General features: G+C 37.7%; 1 protein-coding gene across 2 annotated transcripts in view; it reads left to right on the top strand.

Moving 5' to 3' along the window:
* Positions 1 to 26,472, top strand: part of FLRT2 (fibronectin leucine rich transmembrane protein 2) — a 64,598-nt gene that overhangs the window by 28,614 nt on the left and 9,512 nt on the right. The window lies entirely within an intron of this gene.

The raw sequence follows: 26,472 nt of genomic DNA, 5'->3' as shown, positions 1-26,472 counted from the left end.
AGATGATGGCAAGCAGTAGCAGCATATTTATTGTATAGCAGTGACTATATTAATAGCCACTACATAACAGCTGAAAAACATTCCTTTTCTGTCTAGGCATGTGCCCTTAGTACATTAGCAAAGGTTCAAGAACAGAAGATGACAGGCTTTCATAGAGAATCATGCTGTTAAAATAACATTCTTTCCTGTGCCATAGCTTCTGGCACTGGAACCTACCATCCTGTCATAAATTGCTGACATCAGTGTAGTACAGCATTAATATTATGTCTTTAACCCCCTTGATACCATTTCTTTGGGTAAACCCTTATTAGATTTAGAAAGAAGGGAAAAAAATGAACAGGAAAAAGAAATATATATACACACGCATACTGTGTGTTTCTTGAAGACAAATTTCAGGACATAAACTTCGGATTTTCTTTAGAACTCTCATAACTTTTTCAAAATGATATCATTAATGATGATAGTTCTTTTCATTTATAAGTGAAAGAAATATTAGATCACATATATTTAAAATGTCATCCTTCAGAAATTCCTGATAAAATCTGTCTACGTCAATGTATTAGTTTTAATAACAACAGAATTTAGTGGGGAATAGGGAGAAGCACTCTTTAGCTGTTCCAGCAGAGTTTTCTCTTTTTTTGGTGACTGTAACTCCTTTCACTATGTGGATCCTAAATCTTGGTTCTTCTCTATTTAATTCTCTGCAACTTTTATGTTACATCTGTTACTGCGAAACACAGTCTTTGTGATTTTTTTTTTTTTAGCCATTTTACTCTGCTGATTCTTGATTCATAAAGAAATACATCTAACTATAGATATGACTGAATGCCAAGTAATAAGACATCTAGAAAGGACTCAGAGTAAGCCATGGCTTCTTGGGTTGCAAAAGGGCCAAACAGTTTGCAGTGTCAGTTTACAAGTTATGAATAAATTTCTGAACTTCACTACAGCTGAAAGGGGAGTAAAAAACAATCTCTGATTAGTGACTTGAATGACTATAGAAGGGTCTTGCACATTTTTGGAAACAAGCAACACAGATATCTGTCACACAAACGTTGACCAAATCTGATTTTCTTAACCCAGAATCACAACTCTAATCAAAACTCAGAGAACAGCCTCTTACATGTTAAATTAATACTTGAATTTAATTCTTCCTGTTCAACTCCTTAAGAAGCTGGTCTTTTTCTAGAGCGCATGGTAAATAAAATCTTCAATTCATTTGATCTTTGCCCTGCATAAGTACCCTGCTTTGCAGCACCACTCTTCAGGTGTAAAAAATCCTTTCTCACACGTATACTGGAGATCCCCAGCCACTCTGGGTGAGACCACTTTACATGCACATTCTTTTCTACCTTTCACATGGCTATTTCATTTAAAATCTATATTTTCTGCTCCTGTCACCCAATTCACTGGTAGAAATTCTATATAAAGGTTGGCCCAAAAGTATTCTTGGCATGATTCCATTAATTCTTGCTTTCTGTTTACATCAAATTCTACTCTCATGTAGGGGTTCCAATTTGGTATGAGATTTAACTTACAAGATGTGGGATAAGAGAACAGAAGTTGTTATGAGATACAATAGTTTGGATTGCCAAGACTGACATATTCACCCCTGAATGTGTCTCATTTTCTTTCAGTGCACATACAGCGTGAAGATATGGAGGAAAACTGAAAGAATGAACTTTCACACTGCAAAATTGTATTTAATATACAGCCAGCTATAACAAGAGCTCAACTGGTTTGAAATATTATTTTGACTTTTGTTTGTTTGGAAAAGCACAGAGTTGTTCGTATATATATCTTCTTCCATGTTCCTTTTGCTGAAACAAGGACAGATATATTTCTTACCAAGAAGCCAATTACAAAACACAGTATACAGACAGAAAGTATCACTTTGATTCATCCCTGGAAAATAATACCATATCTTCCATTCTGCACCGTCATGGAGGCGTATGCCACTATTTCTGAAGGTGATGATAGGCTAGTAAGCTTCCTAAACTCCTGGGACTTTTGTCACTCCTTTTCACACCACTTCTATTTTTACCTTTCAGGACCCTATTGAAATCTAAGAACTTCATTCCTTTGCAAATTACAAACTTCTACTTTCTGCTGTCTACTATTGCAATCCCAGTTGCTATTTGATTTTGGCTGGGTTTTTTTTTTTTGTTTTTTTGGTTTGGTTTGGTTTGTTTTTTTAGTGTTTGTAGGTCTTGTTTCTCCATCTTTTCAGTTATTCCCTAAACTGTAAAGCGTAGGTGTCTGCTGCAGGGCTTTGGGATTTGGCCGAAGCCTCCCATTAGTGGATGATAGGAGTGTGATTAATTTTTCTTTGATACTCTATTAAGAAGGATAAGAATAAAGACATTTAAATGGTTTCTCATTTTAACGCAGAGTAGAAAATATACTAAGATGCTTATACATTGTTCTCTATTTACCCATTTTCTTATTTTAGTGAGTAAAAAAGATATATTTTCATCATTTTCCATGATTAATTACTGCAGTGCTGGTTTATCAGACTGAAAGCCTTGAACAATGAGTGTCTCTAATTATTGATAAAAGAAATACAGCACAAACACTGTGGAAGCATGAGCCATGCTTTTATCCTCCTTTCACACATACATATTGTCCCGCTCTATCCCTAACTTAGCCAGAGGGACCTTTCAATGGATAACAATCTCTATGCTTGCTTTTTTGGCCTCACAAGGGGCCAGTTATTGCAAATGGGAACTGTCATCTTTGCTGTGCACATCCACCCAGTGATAACTGTGCTGGAATTTACTTATTTCATGCAGAACTGCCATCAGCTGACAACGACTTTTGGGTCCAGAGGAGATTCATATGAAATAATAGGCCAAAGTTTGAGAGATCTTGTATTTTATTTTCAGGCTTTTCAACCAATTATTTCCTCATAATTATATCAATCTGATACCATGTCTACAATCTGTGGTTTTTTTCAGGACAGTGTTTCCAGTATAAATCTTTATAGGCTGAAACTAGTAGCAGGTCATGCAGAAACCCTTATAGATTGTCTGACTTTGACACGGAAGCTAGGGCTAATTGCATTTGACCTCTATTGCTTTGGGGCAAATCTGCACTGTCCTAGCTCTAAATTCTGATTCTTTTCTCTTTATCCCTCAAAAAAATCTGTGTAAATGGGAACTATGTTGAATTTCATAATTCTAAAATATGTTTTCTTCTTTAATAGTAACAATAAATAACAACTCTTGAGATTTTCCAAGTCATCTCGCTTCAGCCTTGATAAATTTTTTTTAGACCTACTAGTTAGTTAAAGCTAGTTTGTCTGTCATTCGTAACTGTGAGACCTGGACTTGGCTATGTGAACACGGTTATGGCAAATTGTGGCCAGAATATATGCCTGGATGGAAGACTGAATCTATATATGCATATATCCAGATCCACCTTTTCTCCCTTCTTGGCTCCAGAGAGCCAGGGTGGGCTGTGGGAACCTACCCCAGAAGAGGTGCAAAAGAGTGTGAGATTGGTTGGAATCAACCCTGAGAGCCATCTGGTCCCAGATCAGCAGCAGGATGATGCTGGTTTATATGAACAGTGAAAATGTCAGCCATGTCTGGATAGCTTTTAAATTCAGTTTACAATTAAAAATCTAATGATAGCAATACTAGTGCTATCTAATGATAGCTTTTCAATGTCACTGATTCAGGATTTTCCACCACAAAATATTCACTGTTGAAAAATAAATACCAGTCTAGTACTAAGCATCTAAAATCCTATTAGAAGTCAGGCTACCTGTGGTTGCTCAGAATCTCCAAAATACAGTTCTTCAGTTTCCTTCCTAACTAGTTTGTACCGTATTTATCTACCCTACAGAAAGTTTTGGTGACTTCTTCATGCTTACAACATGCTTTTCAATGTAAAAAGGCACATAAGTCAAGCGTCACTGTGATGCATGCGCTGCTAACAGAGCTTAGTCTGAAAAACTTCCTGATCTCACTCAGAGCTTGACTGCCATACTTCTGAGTTTCATGGATTTTTGACAGTCCTTCCTGAGTTAAAATCTTATCTTCTTTGTATAATCACGGTCTCTAAATGGTAGGAATAATAATCTGGTATTTAGAAAACATTCAGATGTTAATATGGTTATGGTTATATGATTGAAAATGGGGAACTTACTTTATTAAAACATTCAGACAGGTGCTTCTGGAATGTAGCCCTAGTATTAGTTGCCTATAATTTTTTGTTAAATGGAATTAGAGAACTTTATTTTTCATGTCTGTTTTTCCCATCTGGGTTTTGACTCAATAATTATAGCAGGAGCTAATTGCAAATTCTATATTTAGGTTGGTTAGAAATTCCTTTACAAAGTGTTATGGTGAGCTTTTCTTTCAGAAACTTTCACATCTGTCTTATTTACAGCAGACGTCTGACATTGGTCAAGAGATAGCCCCGTGGCTTTGTCCCAAACAGTTAAATTTCTGATTTGCTTGTAACACAAAGTGTTAAACAGTATGATTTCTGTTCTCTTGCTCATGAACCTGTAATCAGTATTCTCAGTTAAAGTACAGACTACACCTTTTCCAACCTACCAGAAGCTGCTGGCAGTGTTCTCAGGACATCCTTAATTTTTGGCAGTGGTCACAATAGTTGGCGTGGAGATGAAGGCCGTGTACGTCCTTTCTTCACATACGTACATCCTTTCTTCCCCATTAGTCCAAGAGAAGGCAGGTGTGCTGAACACCCCATCACGGAGACTAGGGTCATACTTTAGCCCTTCCCATAAACTACCTCTTTCTGACATATGGCCTCATCCTGTTCTGCTGACACTGTCAGTGAAGAGAGTGAGGGAGATAGGAGCTCCTGCACAGCTCTAACAACAGAACTGCTAAAGTGTCTCAGTGGCCAAGAGGAGAGAGTAAATCTCACTCAGCAAGATTTATGGGCTAGAAAAAAGCTGTCAGTAGTGCATTGTCCTTCCTAGGGCATTCACATGAACTAGAGCCCAGGTACTTTCGTTACTAGTCCCATCACCTGTTCCTGTGGGAAAAAAACGGGGGGAAAAAGAAAGCTCTGTATTCATTGTCTATGGGGAAATACTCTGCATGGTAATCAGGATTAATCTAGTCACCTGTGTAGCTTGCTTTGAGCAGTTCTTCATAATTTTTGATGTATATATTGCTTACACTATAGAGAAATGTTCAGAACTTGTCCTGCAATCCAGCTTTGCGCTGGCAGAACAAAGTAGAAGAATAAGTAGTACTGTTTATTCCCAGTTGACAATCCATCACTAGCCTGGCCACAAAAATGGGTTACCCTGCAGGTCAGATGGGCCAGGGCCAACCGTTTACCAGAGGCATCTGCTTAGAATTGCTCTCAGATGGCAAATGGCTGTGCAGAGGCTGCTACCAGCCAGAAAGGTTTAGAGCAATCTGAAGTGCCTCTAAGTTTTGCAAGTACCAGAGCTACCTTAAAGCAACAGAGCAGGCATTACTGTAGAGCGGAGATGGTCTGAGCGTAGATCATCTGAGGACCTTTTGTGGCAGCATTGCATGCCTGGTATGTTCAGCAGAGATTTGAGGAGAATACTGATTCTCCACCAGTATCCTTAGTATTAGTAGAAAAACATTAGGAGGAGCTTTGCAGTCATTCATACCATTTCCTTTATCCACTATCATATACTACAGACCACAAAATATTCTTTAAAGCCCAGTTTAAGATGAAAAGTAAAAAAAAATCTGGCAATAGGAATAACAAGTAAGAGTAACCTCTTACTTGTGAGTTTATTCAAGGAAACTCCCCATGTGAGCCCCCATGTGAGCGTAGGAAGTGGAACTCTATGCACACCTGGTGGGACAACCAATAGTGCTCTCTCTCCAAAAACAATTGGGAGTGAGAAAACATTTGCTTTTAAACCCAAACCTCACAATCAATTTTACTTAATATTTTTTCAGCCACACTAAGTGTCCATTTGAGAGACTGCACTGCTGGTAGGAGCACAGGTGAACAGTGCCAGGGAAAAGGGAAAGGTGCAGCCACTCCCTCTCCCCTTTGCAAGTGTCATCCAGCAGCCAATTAAGAAAATGTCCCAAACCCTAAATTACTCATCAAGGCAGGTGGACAGATATCTCTCGTAGGAGACCATCAAGCCTTGAAACAAATATGGTGCAGTCAAAATTTATTTAATCTCTTTGAACCCCTGGAAGTAATAACACACTAGGTAATCCAGGACTCTTCTCACGTCTGTTGTTTATATCCAGAATTTGTCTATTTTGGTTAGAGGCCTCATTGATGTACAGTCCTTTTCCTCTGTTTTACATATTTTTGCGTTGGTCCCAGTTATGTGGGAAGTATACTTGTAGATATTTTTACTTTTAACCATAGGAAATGTTTCATGAAGTGTTTTTTCCTATATTTTTTGAATCCTTGACCACTTTAATATTCCTGATTCATGAACTCCCTTCTGCAGTCTTTTCTCAATAAATTATTACTTATCAATGTTTAATAGTAATTTTAATAATTTATTTGTTCAACATGTTATAAGCAAATATATTCAGTTATGCAGTGCTTACTTCCTGGGTATCCAGTACTCCTTCTTTGGCACCTAGCGTACACAAACCCAGACATTTAATTAAGAAGAAGCTTTTGAAACAAGTGTTTTACTAAAATCAGTGGGTCAAGAGATTTTTTGCACATTCGGCCCTCAGCAGGGGGGTGTCTACTGGATATCATTATAGTTACAGCTGAAATCACGTTACACTGAACTTAATGTCCTGGCCTGGCTGATTGTCTGGGGTTTTATAGGTTTTCTAATGTTCATTGTTTTCTTAATTATCCATTTGCTGGTTTTCTATCGGACTAGAGTTTCATTTCTTAATGTTTCTACTACAGTTGAGAGGTGAAAAGTCATTTAGCAGAAAAGTACATTTACTGTAAGTATTAAATGTTTTTATTATCTCCTATGGGCAGAACTTGGACATCCTTAAATCCATTTATTTAGCACAAAATACCTCTTGCAAGAAAAATAGACCTATTTTCTATGCTCTTTTCATTGATGCCACTGTGGAAAAATATCATCACACTAAAGGAAACAAAAAGTTCAGTTCACAAATCTAGGGGAACTTAGTTGGAGCTGCTGGAGACTCAATTACTTTGATATATAAGAGGGAAAAAAAAACCCCTTAGAAATTCTGTTTTGAACAACTAAGAATCAAAGAAGTATTCCATTTCCAACAAAATACACTCCTTTAAAAATCTGGATACCATTTAATTCATGTAAGTCACAGGAGGGAGGCAACAAACAATCGGAAGCCAGTCCACCCTTTTTGAAGTGGAGTGAGCTTCACCGTGAAAGTGGGGAGATGAGGGAGAAAGAATGTAGAAAGAAATGCCCAGAAGAAAGAATGGGAAAGACATGGTGGAAATACATACGTGTGTGTGTAAACTTAGTTTACTTTTACAGAATAGAGGAAAGAGTATCCAGTACATAGTTCTGGTTGGGTTTTCCCTTGGCATTTCACTGGTATCGATATCTTTTTTAAGATGGGGGTGAGGGAGGAATAAGGAGAAGAAGAAGAAGAAAAAGCACTTTAGAAAATTTAATTGACAGCAAATAGAAGATCACCCATTTTGTAGAAGGATGTGAGGATAAAAGTAACAAAAAAACAATGCCTGGAGTAAGTTTTCGCTGATGATCATTAGCAAAGTTGCTGTAACATGCAGTGGTGTTTTTATCTTTTCTTCAAATTAAATCAAACCATGGTTGCTAGATTTTACACAGTGCATGATGGTGCATTGTACCACCAGATGAAACTTTGGGATAAATTTTCATTTTGAAAAGTGAATTAGACACTTAAATATCCTATGAAACTGATGGAGCCCATTATCTTGTTTGTTATTCAAGTTTTTAAAAGATCCCTTGATGCAGCCATAATTGCATGCCTGAATCAACTGATTTTATGTAAAACAAAGTTTCAGATACTTTCTTCAAAATATTGCTCTCCAGCCTATTACACTTAATGTCATTCAGAAGAGTTCCAAGAAACTTGGAGAAAATTGCTTTTTTGCTTTTTTTCCTAATGTACTGAAAAGTACTTTCTTGCAGTTTTATGTCTTTGTCATTCCACAAAGTATTAACAGTGTTTTTCTAGTGAGCTGCCATTGTTAGCCATATAACTACTGCATAAGCTGCAGAGGTGTATATCTTGAATTATAAAGTGGAATGGAGAAATAGGTGATGTGATTGGCATTCCAGGCAGTTAACAGAATATAGCACTGTAACAGAATTGCGTCCAGCCCCCCAGGCTCATTGACTTCAGTAACTGTCTATTCATGTGCATAAAAATTCTTTCAAAATGACACCCAAGGTTAAATCATGGGAACTTGGAAAGGGGAAACTTGGAAAGGGGAAACTTTAAAAAGTTCTTCTGAAAATAAAACAAAGGGCCAACTGAAACTAGTGGGAAATTTTCCATTGACTTCAAAGGCAGTAGAATAGAATCAGAGCCATGAATCTTCATACATGGGAAAGGAATCCATGACTAGGATTTTGTACTAGTTTCTCAGCATTATACTTTTATTATAGACCACCTTCTCTTACCAATTTTAATCATTCTGGCTTCTCTTGTAATAAAGCACATAGTCTTGCAGCCTAATACAAATAAACCTATCTCCCCTTCAAAAATATAAAATAAATGAAAAGTATTATAGAACTTGAATATTTAAAATTAAGCAATTAAATAACTATTGTTCACAGTAATGTCTGTTTTATACTCTACTAACAAAACCAATATTAATTTTGTTGGGAAAGCATACAGGACTAGATGCTATTCTACCATATTAACATACCATAAAGGAAAAGAAGGTAATAATAGTTTTTTGTTTGTTTTTTTAAGAGAGGAAGAATATTCACATTCTTGAATTTCATTACCAGATTGTGGCATATGTATTTTAAAAAATACATATTTCTCCAAAAATCTTAGATGTGTTTAGAACCAAACCTGTGTAAGATGATAAGATTTATACAGCTCCTTTTTATTCATTTCTTAAAATGCCCCTGTAATCCCGTAGTCAAACTTTGGTTTGAAGTGTCAAAATATTGTACAGTATGTTTTCTGCCAGACAAGCACAAAAAAAAATGGATGTTTTCATAAGTGGAGAATTTGGCCCTAGAACCAGAAATTCCTGAAAACTGGAGATGCATTTGCATCCTTTTTTTTTTTTTCTTGGTGTTTGGACACATTTGCATGAGTTTTAAGAAGGCTTTAGAAAATGAACTGTAAACCATTGTGTTGAGTTCATCTAATGTATCTTTCTATGAACAGAAAATTAATCATAGGAACTATGAGAAGTGAACATGAAAACGGAAGCTCTCCATGTGACTAATGTGATCAACTCCAAATAATAAGAACACTTTCAATAATAAGACATCATTGTAATTTGCAGAATATTTTATTATATAATTCCAAATAATCAATATATTTTAGAAAATTGTAATATTTGAATCAAGAGCACTCCAGGAACAGAATAAGAAGTTATATTTTTAGTTAGCTATTGCAATTTTTTTGTCTCAGTTTGAAGACTTAAGATGACTCATTCAATCCTCAGTAGAGGTGCAAGTGGTGAAAGACACAAAGACTATTTAATTTTGGCATAAAGTTGTCTATGCATGTGGTTTGTTGAATCAAGAGGTTGGGGTAATCTGCCTATGTGGAATATTCTGTCATTACCACAATGAGGTATTATTTTTTGTTTGTGAAGTAAAATAACTTCCATGAGTTCTGCCATATCTACGTTAAAACCTGGATGCCATAAAGTCTAGTTACTTTAACTCATGTGGGTCTCCATATTCCAGTTTGTTTGCTTTCTACTGTGCACAGCTGGCAGTGTGTTCAGCTATTTTTCTTTTTTTTTTTTTTTTTTTTAATTTGGTTCTGCAGTGCCATTCAAAAAACACAAAGACAAATTTCCCCTGCAGTTCAGAGAAGGCAGACTTGCAACTTTTCACCATTTAAAAGGACTTTTGTCACACACTGTCAGAGAGAACAAGGTAAAACCAGCATGGTCACTTTAATAGTTGGTACTTAAAACAAAAATGGATTTGCATAGTTGCTGTGGCTTTCGGCAGTGTGTGTTTGTGCTGTTCTGTCACACAGCACAATAGTTTCCAAGCTGTCTTAACCACAGCATCAGGGGAAACTGTGTACTTGTTTCCTTGTAAACTTGTAAATCATACTGTCCATTTACATGCTTTCAGTAAGTAAAAGAATTTCTGCAAGTACTTTCATTAAATTAAGTTCCCCAGTGACACCAGTCTTCTTCCCTATATTTGCACTGAATGACTCTGAAGTTGGTAGTAAAGGCTGAAGGGGAAAAAAACCAACCAGACTAACAAAGCTGGAGCAGTCAAACCTCAGGCCATTGAGGGCCATGTCTTCAAAGCTGGATGCCTGAGTAGAAAGAACATGTGGCTTCATTGATTGAATGCAGACTAGGAGACAGGAACTTGGCAACTTTTAATTTTACTTGTGCTCCCATCTCACTTTGCAACACTTAAGCAACTTTATTTAACTCTGAGGAAGACCTAGTATTGCCTTTTTTAGAGTTGGAACACCAACCCCAAAAGCCAAGGGAGACTTAAGACACGCTGAGTTGTTCTCCTTCTGGGCTGCTCCAGAGCTTTTCTTCCCTGAAATGCAAGAGTCTGTGATTACAGGGATGTGAATAGTGCTTGCAAAGTGAATGCTAACAGCTGTCCAGACGACCACACCATTTCTTAGAAAAAGAAATTATTTCAGCAGTTAAACACCACCATTTAGAGCTTTTCTGGGTGCAGGGGTATTCTACTTGCTGTACATTAGGAGGATGGTCTCATTTTTCAATCCTGTCTTCATCTGCTGCTTTCAACTGTAAGGTAGTTTTCACTCGAAGAGTTTGTCAGAAAAAAAGCAGTGTCTACAAAGAAGAGAACCGGAAGAGTAGAGTTGTTTCTATCAGTGGAGTGACACTAGTCTCTCCAATCACCCCTTTTAGAGGCATGCCTGACTGCTCTTGTCTCTGTAATTAATCAAAGGTTTGGACTCAGAAAAGAGAAACACGACTATCTTACATGCAGCTGCCTCTTCTTCATACTGTTTCAAACTCTACTTCTCCTAAGGAATAGCCTTCAGTTGCCACCTCATTTTTTACCATACTCATCACCTATTCTAGTGATTGACCGCTGGACAATACTGACCTAGTCTGGATTAGAAAGGATGATCAGAAAGTGAATAATGTATACACTGGCAAGTATGATTGTGCCCAGCACATCATGGGATATAATTGTCCTTTAGCAATAAAGCAATGTTTCAACCTTCATGGCTGTGTTAATGCTGTAAGATCAGTTCACTATGTTCTGCAGTAGCTCATGCAAAAGCTGAGCTGAGTCTCTTAAGAGAGAGACTGCAAATATAGCATGGAAATGAAATTCTCATTTGCGATCACAAATTTGTAACTGCATTTTTTAGAAAAGAAGAAAATAAACAGGTCTTGTTTGCTGTTACCAGGCATTTACTGACTGCCAATACCACAGCTGTCAAGAGACCATCTCTGGAATTTATTTTATTTACTTTTGCACATTCAAACAGCAGAAAAATAGCAATTGCTAAGAAAAAAGACTTTGAAAAAATGTGATTGTTATTATTTGGGTTAACAATGGTGCAGAGGAGTGGAAGTTTTTGAAGTGTTCATCCACCAAAAGGGGAGAACGATTGATCAGGATGGGCGCTGGGGTATCACTGGTGGTGATGAGATGACATTGAGTACAGGATCAGAAGAAGTAAAGGTGTAGGTATCCTCTGCTTTTGTTTCTTATTATCACTGAAATTTTTATTCTGAAATTTTATTTGTGAGAAGTAGCAAATTTAGAAAGAGCTAGCATTTTTGCTAGTCTCTGTTTACGCTGAAGTATAACCAAAGTTATGGATTCTATAGGTTAGTGGAAGATAAGGCTCTTTCAAAATATCTTATCTCAAAGGAGGTGAAGTGAGCTAGTGAGCAAGTTTTTACACAAGACCCTGACAACCTTCCCAGCAATCAAAAAGACGTAACCTAGCAAGTTCATGGACTTTATATTGACTTCTTATAGCAGCTGGTTTAATGTCCTCTTTCACCAAAGTTTGGGTAGGAGACTGAGAAGAAAGATCCCATCTATATCATACAAAGAATACAAATGGAATTGGGGGGAAAAAAAAAATGGTGTTTCTGCAGAGCTTAGAGAAGTAAAAATTACAGATGTGTTCAAACCGAAACCCTAGACGGTCTCAGCTTCAAGGCAGTGCAGTTCTAAATACAGACATTGCGGCTTTGGTATTTCTCTACAGGAAAGATTCAGAGGTCATTAAAGAGGAGAGTCCAAAACATGATGATATGTTTCAGTTCCCTCTGTGGTCACTACTTCACTCTATGAAGTTTTCAGTCTTACAAAGCTAAAGAAGGACATTGCTATTTAGGGATCTAGAATTTCCTGTAGCCCTGAAAGCACCTTTTTGCATCATCATTTTACCATTTTATATTTGTATTCACCTTATAAACTCATGGCCTCAAAAGCAGAAAAGAGCAGTGAAGCCTTATTTTTTTTTTTTTTTTTTTTTTTTTAAATCTGCAATGCTGAGTAAATAACAGTTGCTTAAGATTACATTATTTGGTCAGTTTAAGTTTAATATTATATTTATGGTCATTAGCAACAACCCAGAGTTTCAAAATGCAGAATTTGAGCTGTGTCAAATACTTTTAAGCTATCAGATACGCTACAGGATGGTACTGTATTTAATTTCTAACTTAAATACTATACAAGTATAATGGACAGGTTCTATACATGCTATATGTCTGCTGTGGTGCTCAGTCCCTAGTTCTGGTTGTAAAATATGACTCACTAAAACATAAGAAATTCCCAACAGAAACAGAGCAACAGTGGATCTAGCTCAGTGTTTTGTCCCCAACAAAGATAGGAGACTGTTGGAGTTGCTTTTTGTCATCCTTTTCCCCCCTGAACACTCCCCAGCAGTACCTGAAATGGTGGAACTAGGTATATTAGAGGGTGCATCCCTTCCTCTTCTCTTTAAGGATACCTGTTTAAAGACCATGAAATTGTGGAATCGTTTTTGAACCTGCTGAAACTGCCTGCACCACAGACAGACAGCAAATTTCACTTCACTATTTGCTGTGTAAAGGAGTATTTTGTATTGTCTGTTTTAAACAGGTATCTTACTAATTTTAATGAATCTCAGTGGCTCTTGGTAATAAAAATATGATTTTCATAGAGGTATTTTTCTAATTCAGTGCTTGTGTCAGGCAGTGGGAGACAGGAGCTTCCCAGGTGACAACTGGTGCCTGTGAACTTACAGTTAATTTGCTACAGGTGCCTATGTAAATCACCTTCAATTTTCTTTGGTTATAGTGAAGCTCAATGAGTTGTGGGAATTGAACTCAGAAAGGGACCAGAAAAGCCACAGCGAATGTGTTTAAACGTTCGGTGCTTAGTCAGTCCTTATCTGTGCTTCAAAAGTAGTTGGTTATTAGTAACAATAATGAACACTATTGCTTTGGCAAGCCTTCTTCCTTCTGTAAGCCCTACACAGAAGATTTGAGTAAATTTTTTAGGGGAGGAAGGTTAGTGCTTAAAATATTTGCAGTGAATATGGAAACAGATTATTTTTTTTTTTTTTCCTCTTGAGTATAAGATGTTTTTCTGCTTCACTGGAACAGAGGAGGGCAATATCTCCCAAGAGGTTCAAAAGCCTTGAAGATAATTGCTGCCAGGGTGGGTTAGTTTAGGCCTATGTTTGGATAGAGCATGTGGCACTGTCTCTCAGGATGTATGGTATTAGGAAATGCAGTTCATTTTGATTGAACTAGCAAGGAAAGAATTTCTAAAATAATATTATACAGTAAACAAACTTCACTGCTGTAGGCTGAGCTCATCCAATCTCATAGGAGTCAGTAAGTCTGTTATCCTCTGGAATAACTGGAACTGTTTCATTTTAGTCCTTTATAATTTCACACCACTTTTTGAATTAAGGTCAGCTATTTACTGTAATCGGTCAGAGATGTCTAGATAGATCTGGAGTGAAATGTCTGGTAAATTCCTGCCAAATCCAAGCTGAAGGAGGGTGAAAGGGGGTGTGTATGAAGGCTCAGGTGACTTCACCCCTTCATATTTATTCTAGTCTTCAGTGCCATTTCTGTTGTCTAGACTGTATGTCCTGCATAACAGAACACAGATTCAGTAGCCCAAAGAGAGAGGTGGAGTAAAGAGGGCTTTGTTCTAAAAGAAAATTTCCTTTGTGTAATCAAAGGAACATCTGCAGCTGCTCCAATTCTCAGAATCATTTTTCCAGGCTGCTTATAGGCTATGCTGTCATTCATCTCTTCATAAAGCAGAGGATTTTGAGTGTTTTCCTCATCTGCTCCTTCCACATTTTCATGTATTTATCCAATATGAAATGAAAAAGGAAGGTGCAAACCTACGCCTGCTGTTACAGGTGTATGCAATAGGAATATTACCCTGGCCATCAAAGATTACTTGCTTTTTATAATCTCCCTTATTTTGTAGTCCTTATACAAAAGGGCTGTGTATAGGTCAGAACAGACTAGCAGAGGTAAAATTGCTGAAAATACCATGGATTGGATGTAAAGTTAACACTGGCTTTGTACCCTACATCAGTGGATTGCAACAAATATATCTCTTATTAGCAAAAATACAAGTAAAGAACTTGTGTCTCTAGTAGCTAAAGTTTTGATGTAGACCTAGGTCAAGATCCAAAATTTCTCCTGCTTACAAAGATACTTGCATTAGGCACCTACCTCAGGTTTTAGTTCAATCAAAAAAACCCATCAGGAAACCCCCAAATCCCTTAGCAGATCTTCATATGAGGTCCATTTAAAATATCAAAAGGTCTACAGAGAAAACATGTCTTGACTCTTGCAGTGACCTGAAGAGATAGAGTGCTCTGCAAACAGAAGAAAAGAGTAATTGCATTTTTGAGCAGGCATATTTTGCTGCCTATAGAATATATTAAAAACTCTATCTCACTTTAAAAAAAATATTTCTCCCTCTGGCCCTCTCTCCGGTTTTATTGCCCACTGCCTCTCTGCCATCCTGAACTCATTTGAGATGTCTAGTTTTGTATAAGCACAAAATGCTGATAAGAATACTGCTGTGATTCCTTGCAATAACGATTGTGCTGAAAAGTAGCACAAGGACGCATATTGATAAGGAGCCTGTTGTCTGAAATGCTTTGGCACATGTCAGATGGAATTTGCTTTTGGGCTGAAGGCCAGCTCGAGGCTTCTGCATCTCTTAGGACCCACTTAAAAGCTATTAGGAGAGTTTAAGTGCTGTTCAAGTCTCTTGTTGGCTGGCTGCACGGGGCTAAAGGTCGCCCAGTGTGAAGCATTAATAGTAGAGGACTATGGTTTTTGCTCTACTGCTGGTAGGTGTTGTTTGTGGGCCTGCTGACAATTTTGATCTCACTGATGCAACCACATACAGACGTCAAAGGCAAAGGGAGAAGTGGAAAAACAAAGCTGAATTGGTTTCTGTGCTCTCTTCTATCTTTGTCAGGATTCATTCAACATGAAGGCTTTGAACTTACTAAGTGAAATAAACTTAGGAGAGCTCTTTAAAAAAAAAGTTTTAGAGCAGTTATTGAGAAAATATAATGACAGAAAGTTTAGGACAGAATACCAGGGGTTTATTCTGCTGTGAGCTGCTTCTTCATAAACACACATAGATGGAAGGCTTTTTCCTGTCACTCTGTACATTGTGGAGAAATTTAGTCTTATTGCTACCACAGTATCCTCTTTCCTCTGCTCATGGTCAGAAGACTTGTGATGCTGTATACCACGTGAAACTATTCACAGAATATTCTGTCCTGCAGCCATCAGCATGGGGCAGAAGAAAAATTGTCTGGAGCAACACATTTCCAGCTTCTGGAAATATGATGCCATTTGTCTCTGCTTTGTCTTTGTGTACCCCCTCTGTTGTCAGCATCTCTGCTTCTTCAAGGAAAGAGTAGAGCAGGAGAAAGACTGAGAAGTGACTTCAGTCATAGCTGCAGATGTAAACACCATTTCTTCTTCTGCTCTGTCTTTTCTTCCCCAGGGAACCAAGCTGCTGCCAGAAGTTAAAGGCAGCTAGTAGTTCCTTAGTTGATGTAAACTGTTGCAGCTGACATTTAAACATGTAATTCAGCTCCTTCATCCTGCAGGAGTAGTGCTCTTGCTAGCTGACACTGTCATCATTTATTCCTTTGTGATCCCTTAAGACTTCTCATGATCTTCTTGTGGTTTTAATTCAACCCTGAGAATCACTGGGTTAGAAGTGTCTGGTTACTATTTCTAGCTCGCTTTTTTTTCGACTTATACCTAAAACTGAAGCTGGCCTGTGTTAAGTTCTGTGCAGTCCCATGCAGCCTCCCTTTCTAAAAGAACTTTGAAGCTAAATGGGAAATCGGAATGACTGCTGGGGAAAGGTAGCATTATACCCTTTCACGAAAAAAGAATCAAACCAGAGCAAAGTGCCAAAAAAGTTTGGTCTTTCTCAGACTCAGGACTTGAGGGTTCACATCCCCATTGCAGCAAACAAATTCCTTAATCCCACCACCTGTCGTACTTCCCTCAATGCTTTTATTCCTCAGATGTCTACATTCTTAGGATGTGTGCTTGGCCATCAATACCAAAAAGGGACAACAGGACCCTCTCACTGAAAATAGTTATAACTGAGTTAAGAGTTACTGGAATCCTGAATGAAAATAAACAAAAAATGAATGGAAAAAACCCCAAAAAAGTAACTGAACAACAACAAAAAAAATCCCTAAATGGTCCATATCCTTGGTATACTGTTCTTCCTACTGCCTCTGGCATGTATTTCCTCTCTGTACTCTAATGGAAACCACTGGTTTTACTGGTGTCCAGATAAACAGTGGATTTTGAAAGAATACCACCACATTCTTGATGGTTTTGTACTGCTATAAAATAGTTACTGCTATATCTTTACTGTTTTATATTGCTGTAAAATAAAAGTTTTGATTCTGATTATATGTGGGAGCACAAGATGTTTCCTGTATGAAATGCTCTAGTGTCATTCCTGAAATAGTGAGAATATTGCACTTTCTCCACCTGTCTGTACAGAAAAGTGTAATTGAATCACTGGGAAAAGATAAGAAATCCAGATCCCCAGACCCTTGTCAGGCACTACTGATGCTGAGATATTGTACAGTTGATAAATAATTATTTAGCTGAATAGGGATTTCAGAAGCTTACCGTCATCAATCATTTTAATATCTTTCCCCTTTTCTGTTAACTGACTATCTGATGGCAATGATTTAAAAAAGTTGTTTGACATCCTTCTGTTTGCCTGTTACAGGGGACGTGTCATATAAGCAAGATTTGTGCTGTAGCTGGGTAACATCTTTTGTTCAGTGGCCCCATAAGTGACTACACTATACACAACAGGTTCTCTGAAGCAGTTAGGGTGCAAACAACTTTATTAATCTTTCTTGATAGCTCCTTAGCAGTGTTTATGGAGTAGCTCGTAGCACTGTGAAGGAGCAAAATGTCAAGTAATATTAAAAGAGGAAGGAGAGATCTCCATCTGGTTTTGTTGGAAAGATGAACGTATGGTGACACTTTCAGATTTATTTGTATCAAGATGCCTAAGAGATTGAGGGGCAGCTAGTGCCGTATTTTCTTCGTGGGCTGTGTGCTACAGATAGAGAAGACAGCCCACACTCATTTGCCTAAGACCCTATAAATGAATGACTTCCCACAACGTAATGTGACACCATGAAAAATCTCATCAATACTGTAGCACCGTGCAACTCTTTTAAAATGTGTCAGGATATTGTCTCTACAGAAGCAATGTTTAGTCACTTAGGTCACTGAAAGCAGATTTCTCAAATTATCCACAGATGTTTTGCCAGGCTGCCCACATACCTCTAGATAAAACGAACTATTTGCTTCACTGTGTAGAATAATTTATAGGTAGGAAACAATTTGTTTGCAAAGAAACAGCAGGTTGCCTTCATTTTTTCTTAGTACAAAACGCATTATGCTAAACACAGTACAGAACATTTGTGTTCCAAAAGGTGAATTATTTTAAATTAGCTTAGTATTATTAGTTTTTCTCAAACAGACGTGTCCAGTTTTTGTCACAGAAAGCTGTAAGTCCCCTGGAAAAGGGTCAAGAAAGCAAACAAAGAATTTGTTGGTTTGGTTTTTTTTTTTTTACCTTTTACTATGTTAAGTACAGCTGTCCAAAGGCAGGTAATTCCAAAACTTTCATGGTTTTAAAGTGTGGAATGTAAGCACTCATTTATGAATGCTTTCATCAAATGAAACTGTGCCAAAACTTACCTTCTTTTGAGTAAAAAGGTCAATTTTTTTAGTCTTCCTCTATCATTTTTTCTCTCTCTGCCTCTGGTCATAAATGATCAGAAAGCATGGACCTCAGGCACATTTCCTATTGAAAACATAGTCAAAGCTGGCAAATCTTCATGAAAGGTTTTGGCTTCAGTGAAATCATGTATTTTAATGAAAATGCATTTGGTTGAAATGTTCCAGATAGCTCCTCATGTAAGGCTCTTTTCATCTGCCAACTTTCTCAAACCAGCTTTACATCATCACATAGTACATTGCTAAATTTGTGGGGTCCTAGATGAGAGCCATCAAACATATTTTAGCTAAGATACAAGATCAGTTCTTTGGGGATGAAAAACTAGGGAATTAATTCACTACCGTACTGAATAGATAGTTCTCACTTTTTGAAAAATTTGTTAAGTTTTGAACAGTGCATCATTGGACTAGTAAAAAGTTAGACCAGGCCTTGGGGGAAGGTTAATAAAGACACCAATAGCCCTTTGCTAATAGGTGCAATACTGCATTTGATATGAGTCCCGGAGGTGATCATCTGTTCCTCTTTGCCCACTAGAGTGAAAATATCATGATTGTCACCATCTGGAGTAAATTTTCAACAATCAGCAACTTTATAATGAAAGCAGGGATATTTTCTTATAAACAGATGCTTGAGCTGTCAATGACTTTGATCTGCCTTAAAGCCCTACACAACTCAGAAGCTCATGTTAGTTAAAAAGCTGAAGTTCTGCACGTTTCCTTCTCCCTTGTGTTCTCTGAGGGAGTCCTACCTGCTTGTGCACAGGCAATTAAATATTTTTCTTTTTAATTTGCCATGTGTGTCCTCATTACCTTTGACAGCTACAATTAGCTGAAATAGTAGGTTTTGATGATTCCTGCATTAGAATTCAGGACTTCACAGGCAAGAAGCTCTTAGTAGCAGTTTTCCATTTCTAGAACTCTCCTTCTGGTTCTGCCTGAAGCTGAAATGATCAATAGCAAAAGTCTATGCAAGATTAATCTGTGCAGACAGGCATTCAGTTTGGACTGGGTGGTATCACAAACCAAAAGATAAATTTCAATGGATAGCAAAACAGTGTCCGCTAGTGCAGCCTGCGGTAGGATATGTGCTATTTCTTTGATGTTTTCCATTAGATCCTATAGTCTTTCCTATAGTCTTTCATTCTGTTTTGATTAGTAAAAAAGGCCATTTTCCCTGACATACATTGACTATGACAAAAATCATATTTACCTATAGGACATCTGTGTATAAGAGCAAGGATGAATTTTTCTGTCACAGACTGGAAACACGGACATTTCTGGGCTCAGAGATTTATTAATTATCACAGATGATACGGTCTTGATGAAGTTATGTTACATCAAGATTTGAGGGTAACCTATCATAAATAAATAACTGTTAAAGTAAATGCAGGAATGAAGATACATTAGTTTTGACAGGCTGTATTCTCCACATCTGAACTTTGGCACTTCAGTGCTCACTTATGGACAAGTCTGAGAGGCTGAGTAGGATGTGTGGCACAGCACAGTGCTGGGCAGTAGGAATGGCAGCCTTGAATTCATGGCTTCACCTGCGGCATTAATGCCATTGTTCTTGTAGCTATTTCAGCCCTGCTTTCTGGAGTACAGTGGTCACTCTAGCGATTATGTCTTGTAGTTTGTTCCCTCTTTTGACCTGTCACTGTTTCCTACTAATCTGTAAAAGGAAAAAAATCTGCTGTACCTGAGCTGTAGCTCTCAAGAACCTCTTTTTCTTTTTTCGCATTAACTCTCTCCCCCCCCCCTTGCCTGCCTCCTCATATCTATGCAGTAATTACACTCTGTAGTAACCCAAAAGTGAAAAATAGTCTTGAACTACGAAGCACATAAAATTCAAGCTGGGGTTAATGCCATTATTATAGAAATATTAATTTTCCTAGAAACAAAGTGCTATACTGCTCAACAGTTTGTCAGGCGTGTAACAGATGCTGCCAAACAAGCCAGATATCACTGGCGATCCCAGACATCTGTGAGTAAGATGTGTGTGCACGTATTTGTGTGGACAGAGTGGGAAGAAAGAGTCCCACATTTGTTCATTTATTTGTTTGTTCAGAGGAGAGAAAGTTTCCCTCTATCTTAGCTCCCCCTCCTGGCGGTCAGGAATTGGGCTCTGTCAGATTCCTGTTGACTGACAAGAACCTGTGCGTGACCCAAATTTCCAAAGACAAAGCTTTTGTTGATTATAATATCATGTCTTCTATGAAGGGATTTCCTGAAGCCTGCATCCTTCTGGGAAATGTGTCTGCTTAATAATTTGCAAGAATGTAGCTGGAAAGAGATAAAAGGCTCAGAGGAGCCGGAGGTTAGAGGAGAGCAAGGAGGAAAGAATGGTAAATGACGTCTTTACACCCATTGTTGTAAGATTGTACTATTCTCTAAAATTTCTCCTGCTTCCACCAAGGCAGTTCCAAATCCATTTCACTTGGCTTCAGCAGGCTGCCTGATTTGAACTTTTGAGAATAATTATAAGTGTAAATTGAAAGGGAAAACCAGAAATGTCCTGACCAGAGCAGAAAAGAATGCATGGGGGAAGAGCCCATTTGTGTAGATTTGCTTAATCATTTTGTTAACAGTACTGCAACGGCAGCAATGTCTTTCTCTGACAAAATCTGTCCATATAGACTTCATAGTGTCTGTAATAGTGTACAGAGATACTTCAAGGTTTCCTTCTAGTACTAGCTACTGATCGTTATCCTGACATCAATATCCACTTCAGAAGAGGGCACCGAGGATGGTTTCTTCTCTTCCTCTTCACCTTTCTTTCTTCCTCCTTACCTCTTCTTCTTACATAATACACACCGTAATTATGAAGCAGCCACAAGCAGCAAACATGTAAAAGGGCTTCCTGTAAAGCATTTTAGTTCCTTTGGGTCATTTTCTCAGTACCTTTGATACAGAGATTATAGACTCGTATCAAATTTTAAACACAAAGTTCAAACAGTAAACCATCACCTAAGGCTACTAATCAATTAAAAAAAGCAGGATGTTCATTCATGTGTAGGTGTGAACTCTTGTGGGAACTTATGAACTTGTGAACTTATGTGGGAAAAAGGGATTTGTCAGGTATTATTCCATAATTATTTTTGTTACCAGATGACAGAAATACAGAGGCATTTTTCTTAAGTACTAGGAACTCTGTACTAGGTTTCAGAGGAATGGAATTAGATTTGTTTCTGGTTGACATTCAATTCCAGACGTAATTGCCGTGTACTTACTGCATATTATAATTATGTAGAGTAAGATTATGACTTGATTATGACCTTGGTCTGCAGTAAAGCCAAGAAAATTTATGCCAAGTGGTTTTACGCTAAATGAGAGTCACTCACTGATATTATGAAAAGAGTAGGTGTGACCATTTGGGTTTGGGTTTAGTTGCCTTTCAATTTATGTTGCATGGCACTCATATTCAGATAAATGGATGAACTGCTAGGAAAAGTAGTGCTGAGTGGTTTGTATATCATCAGAGAAAAAAACTTGGATTCCTAGGACCTATTGTTGATTATTGTCAGGATTCCTTGAAGGAAAGAATAGCCAAGCATTGTTAATTTTATTACTTTTAAAAAAATAATAGACTTAATATAATACATGGGAATAGTAATGAAGACAGACAACCTGGCATCGGGAGCATAACAAAACTGTATAGTAATAACATGTGGTATGTGCTCCATATGGTAGCTCCTCTCTTTATTCTCTGTTATCTCCCCTGAACATTGTGTTCTCGGGCAGCCACAGGGACCTTGACTGATACCCTGGCGCTGCATGTTTGGAAGACTGCAGCATGAAAGGTGAGGAGGATGGCCCTGCGGACAGCTTTGGAGCTACTTTAAACACCACAGACACAGCCACTGAGGCAATACCGGTCAGTGAGACAGGAAAGAGTTCTGTAAGCAGGCTGCTGGTGGGTTGTTGGAGATTTTTCCTAGCACAAAATTTATGATTGAGTAGCATTTTCAGTAATAATTATTGAAAAGTGTTTGTTTATTAAGGCTAAATTATTTCATGTCTGTGCACAGCAAGGTGACTAAAGCATGAAGTTGTGTGGATGAATCTGACCGGTGATGGGGAAACTAATAAAACTTTCACCTTCCCAACTTGTAGCCAGCTGTTTCAGCCTTTTAATACTTTTAATCAAATTCTCTTAAAGGAGCTCTTCAGTTCCGGTGCTGAACAAAAGCAAATTCGAAATTGTTATCTGGTACACAAGGACAGAATTGTTCTTCTCCAGCTAGCACTAATCATGCCAAAAGGGAATTTAAATAAGGCACTTTAGAAAAAAGATAGCGAGATAAAAATGTTGATTAGAAACTGTTCTAAAGATATGAAAGGGAACGTTTCCATTGATGTCAGGAACTCAGACCACTACGCCAAAGTTTCAGACATGGCTACCTAAAACATGCATATGGTCTCATCTATTTCAATGTGCTTTTCTCAACAGTTATTCCTTAAATCCCAGTGGGATTTAATATCTTGGCTGTTGTAAGACAGGAAATGTTCTAGGCACTTGGAAGACGTGGCTTGTGCTCCAAGGAGGATATAGGGAGAAATAATAGAAATCAAGTATACAGGGTAAGGAAATAGAAACAAAAATTATCAAGGTGATAATGGATGGGCATATGTGTTATTATTGAGGCATTTGCCAGTTGATTTCTTACAGTTAATGGTGACAGATTCCCCTACCCTCATGCTCTCTTCCTAGATTGGTTTTTAGAATTTTCCAGCTTTACAATAAGCAAAGTCACTGCCATCTACTGTTCATGAGTCAACTCACAAGACTTAAAACCATGAAAGCTAAAAAGTGCCCTTAATTCGTCTACTTTCATAATTCTACCTCTGAAAATGATCAGTTCATGCACAGAGAGACTCAGTACAGTTCTTGTAAGAATACTGAAAACAGAGAGCTTGCTTGGGGGAGCCAACATGTCAGGGGTGGGAGGAAAGCTCATTTACTCGCCTCCAGTTTTGGCAATTCGCTGAAGAATGAAGTATTTCAGCCTTTCCAGCCTTCTGGAATTTGCAGAGGATGCTTTTTCTTCACAGAGTTTGTCTTTAAATCAAGCAGTTTGTTCAACTCTTCAATCTTTTTCATGTGTTTGAGGTAGAGGTTTCTAACACAGGAACATAATTCACTTTTGCATTAGGGTCCCTGAGATTTGCTGAAAAATACTGCAACTGTGACCACCACTATAAATTATTATTAAACAGTTGTAAAAGACTACTTAGGTAAAGCTTTTCCCCCCAAAAAATTATTAAAACACATTCACTTGTATCCTTGCTTCCTCATTCCTTCCCTTTGTCACACCACAGTCAACCCTGAAGTCATAAATATCCAATTAGAGTTGTCTTTGTGCTCTTGCTTAATACAATCAACAGTAGCTACTGATGCACGTTTTCTGTACTGAGTTTTATAGTATCTGTTTATTAAGGACTGATAGTTGGAGATTAGGATACTGACATTAGTAAAAGGACTCCCTTTCTCACCATCACAAGGGGAGAAAACAGTAGGAAAGTTTTAACAGATTTCTAAGGGCAAAATTCATGTAATAAGAAAAAGGAGATAAACTACAGAGTCCTAGCTTCCAGAGTGCTGATATGCTTAAGTGACTATCCAGTCAAAGCTCTTTTAAAGTGCTGCGTGTTTGACCCAATGTGCTGGAATCATTACTGAAATTTTTTATTCAGGTGTCATATTTACCTAGGTGAGAGGTAGTTTGGCCAGAATCCTAGAATAAGGTGAATGCATAAATCAGTTTTAATATTACATTCCCTTCACAGGAGATTCCCAGCAAACCAGGAGCAGCAGCTACCTGTGGCTGCACATCCTCAGCTGGGCTTTCTGTCATACCCGGGAGTCAAATAAAACCTAATCATCAATCAGACTTAGAGTCACAAGAGAGCTCAGTGCAGGGTATTGGCCCTGTTAGGAGGTAGGCTGTCTCTTTCTGATGATGCAAGGGAGTGAGAGAACCACTATTATTACTCTGTGTGGTCCTAAGCATCTCAGAGGAGGCTCTGCATGTCCTTTCTCATTTTAAAAAGACAGTGTCATGACAGATCAGAGCAGTATGATCAAGATGGGAGCCAGGCCATATTAAAGATGGATAAACTGTAACTCTAGGCTCATGTTAGACTGTAATCCTGTTAAGGTTTCTCTACAGTATCACGTCATCTTACAAAATTGAAAAGAAACTACTCTTGACTGAAATATGTGAAAGAGAAAACCTTGTGGTAGCTAATCTTACTGTTTCTAGAAAAGGACAATACACAGTATAACCTGCATTATGGTATATGTACATTTACCATTTGAATTCGTAGTGATAAGATACAGGATTTTTCAGGGTCTCACTTCTTACCTCCAACTGTTCTAGCCCTGAGGCTGACACCTGATGCTCCTCCAAATAAATATACTAATCTACAAGTGCAAGACTGCAGGGTTATAACAGTTGAGACTTTGAACCTGCCAGTCCATGGAGTTCCCAAAAGCAGTATCTGAGACATGTTATAAACTGTACAGCTGTAGCAGAAGAACAAACTTTCATGTACTTCTGAACTACATTTCTTTCTGAATTACTTGAGTGGTGCTTAAACTGCTTAAATAAAGTAAAAAGATTTTTAAACATTATTTCTGTTCTCTGAAATTCTGTTTTCCTGAAATTCCAGTTAGTCAGTTTTGATCTGGGTAAACAAAATCTGGAAAAACACTATGCTTATGTAACTGCAATTCAAGACCCTGAGATCGTAAATGGGGGAGATTTAAGTTAGATATAAGGAAGAAAGTTTTTTACTGCGAGGGTGGTGAGGCACTGGAACAGGCTGCCCAAGGAAGTTGTGAATGCTCCACCCCTGGCAGTGTTTGGACAGGGCCTTGAGCAACATGGTCTAGTGTGAGGTATCGTGCCCATGGAACTAGATGATCTTATGGTCTTTTCCATCCCTAATCATTCTATGATTCTGTGATCTACAAATGCTTGTTACTTGTCAAGGTTTATATCCTTCATTAGGTTCAAGCATGTAAAATGCAGCGGTTTTTTTCAGTCATTGGAAACAACACATAACAAGATAACATCATACAATACAGTATCTTTCATTGCATGCTTCAGAGAGTGGAATTCTTTGGTTGTAGATCTGAATGATAAATAGTAGCTGGGAACATAAAAGATAAAAAATGCATTTAGCTGAAAATAAACATTAAAGAACTCATCTATACAAATTTGCTTATGTAGCCATTCACAGAGAACTGTGTAGCAGAATTAAAAGAAGCATCTAACCCTAATGGTTTGAAAAAAGTGCTCTCCTGCAAAACTACTGTAGTTGGAGCTGCTATCCTAAAACAGTAACTTAGCAGATGTGAGCCTGTTTTGTTTAGTGCAAAGCTAATTCTGAAGTCTGTTGACAGAACAGTTCACATCGCAAACAATATCAAGATAATAGTTTTACCAAATGCATGCCTTACAGCAAGGTATCTTGTATTTGTGGATTACTGTACTTATTTAAAAGACTCTGCTCATAAGTACCTAATTCACTGTAGTGAGGTGCAATAATCTGGCAGTGTGCATTGAGTTAGAGAATATACAGAATAGCATTACAGTAATAGATGAAGAACATTCCAGAGTCTGGTAGGAAATGAAAAAAACATACCGTGATTAAATAATACAGTCGAGAGTCTATTCTGTCAGGCATCAGTGAATAGCATTCATTGAAGTCAGTGGTTCTGCAAAAGAAAAAAACCGAGCAAAAATTTCCAGTAAAATGGTTTAGTTTTAGGTTTGTAAAATGTTTTAGTTTTAGGATTTGAAACAGACTGTGAAAGAACAAAGACTGGAGATACAATATGCAAACACAAGTGATAGATCTAGCCTTCACTGAAGTCACTGAAAGTCCTTCAATCACTGCATTGACTTTACATCAAATATATTTCAAAACTATTTAACAGAAATATTAAGCTAATGTTTAATATTAATGCTTTTTTTTTTTCCAGAAAGATATAAAGAGCACAGCCTTAGAATAGTCTTCCAATGGGCTTGATCTTCTGTATTAAATATTTCATGGTATTCA

This window comes from Strigops habroptila, chromosome 4, assembly GCF_004027225.2.
Source record: "Strigops habroptila isolate Jane chromosome 4, bStrHab1.2.pri, whole genome shotgun sequence".
NCBI classification, from domain to species: Eukaryota; Metazoa; Chordata; class Aves; order Psittaciformes; family Psittacidae; genus Strigops; species Strigops habroptila.
This window is presented reverse-complemented; position numbering and strand designations above follow the sequence as displayed.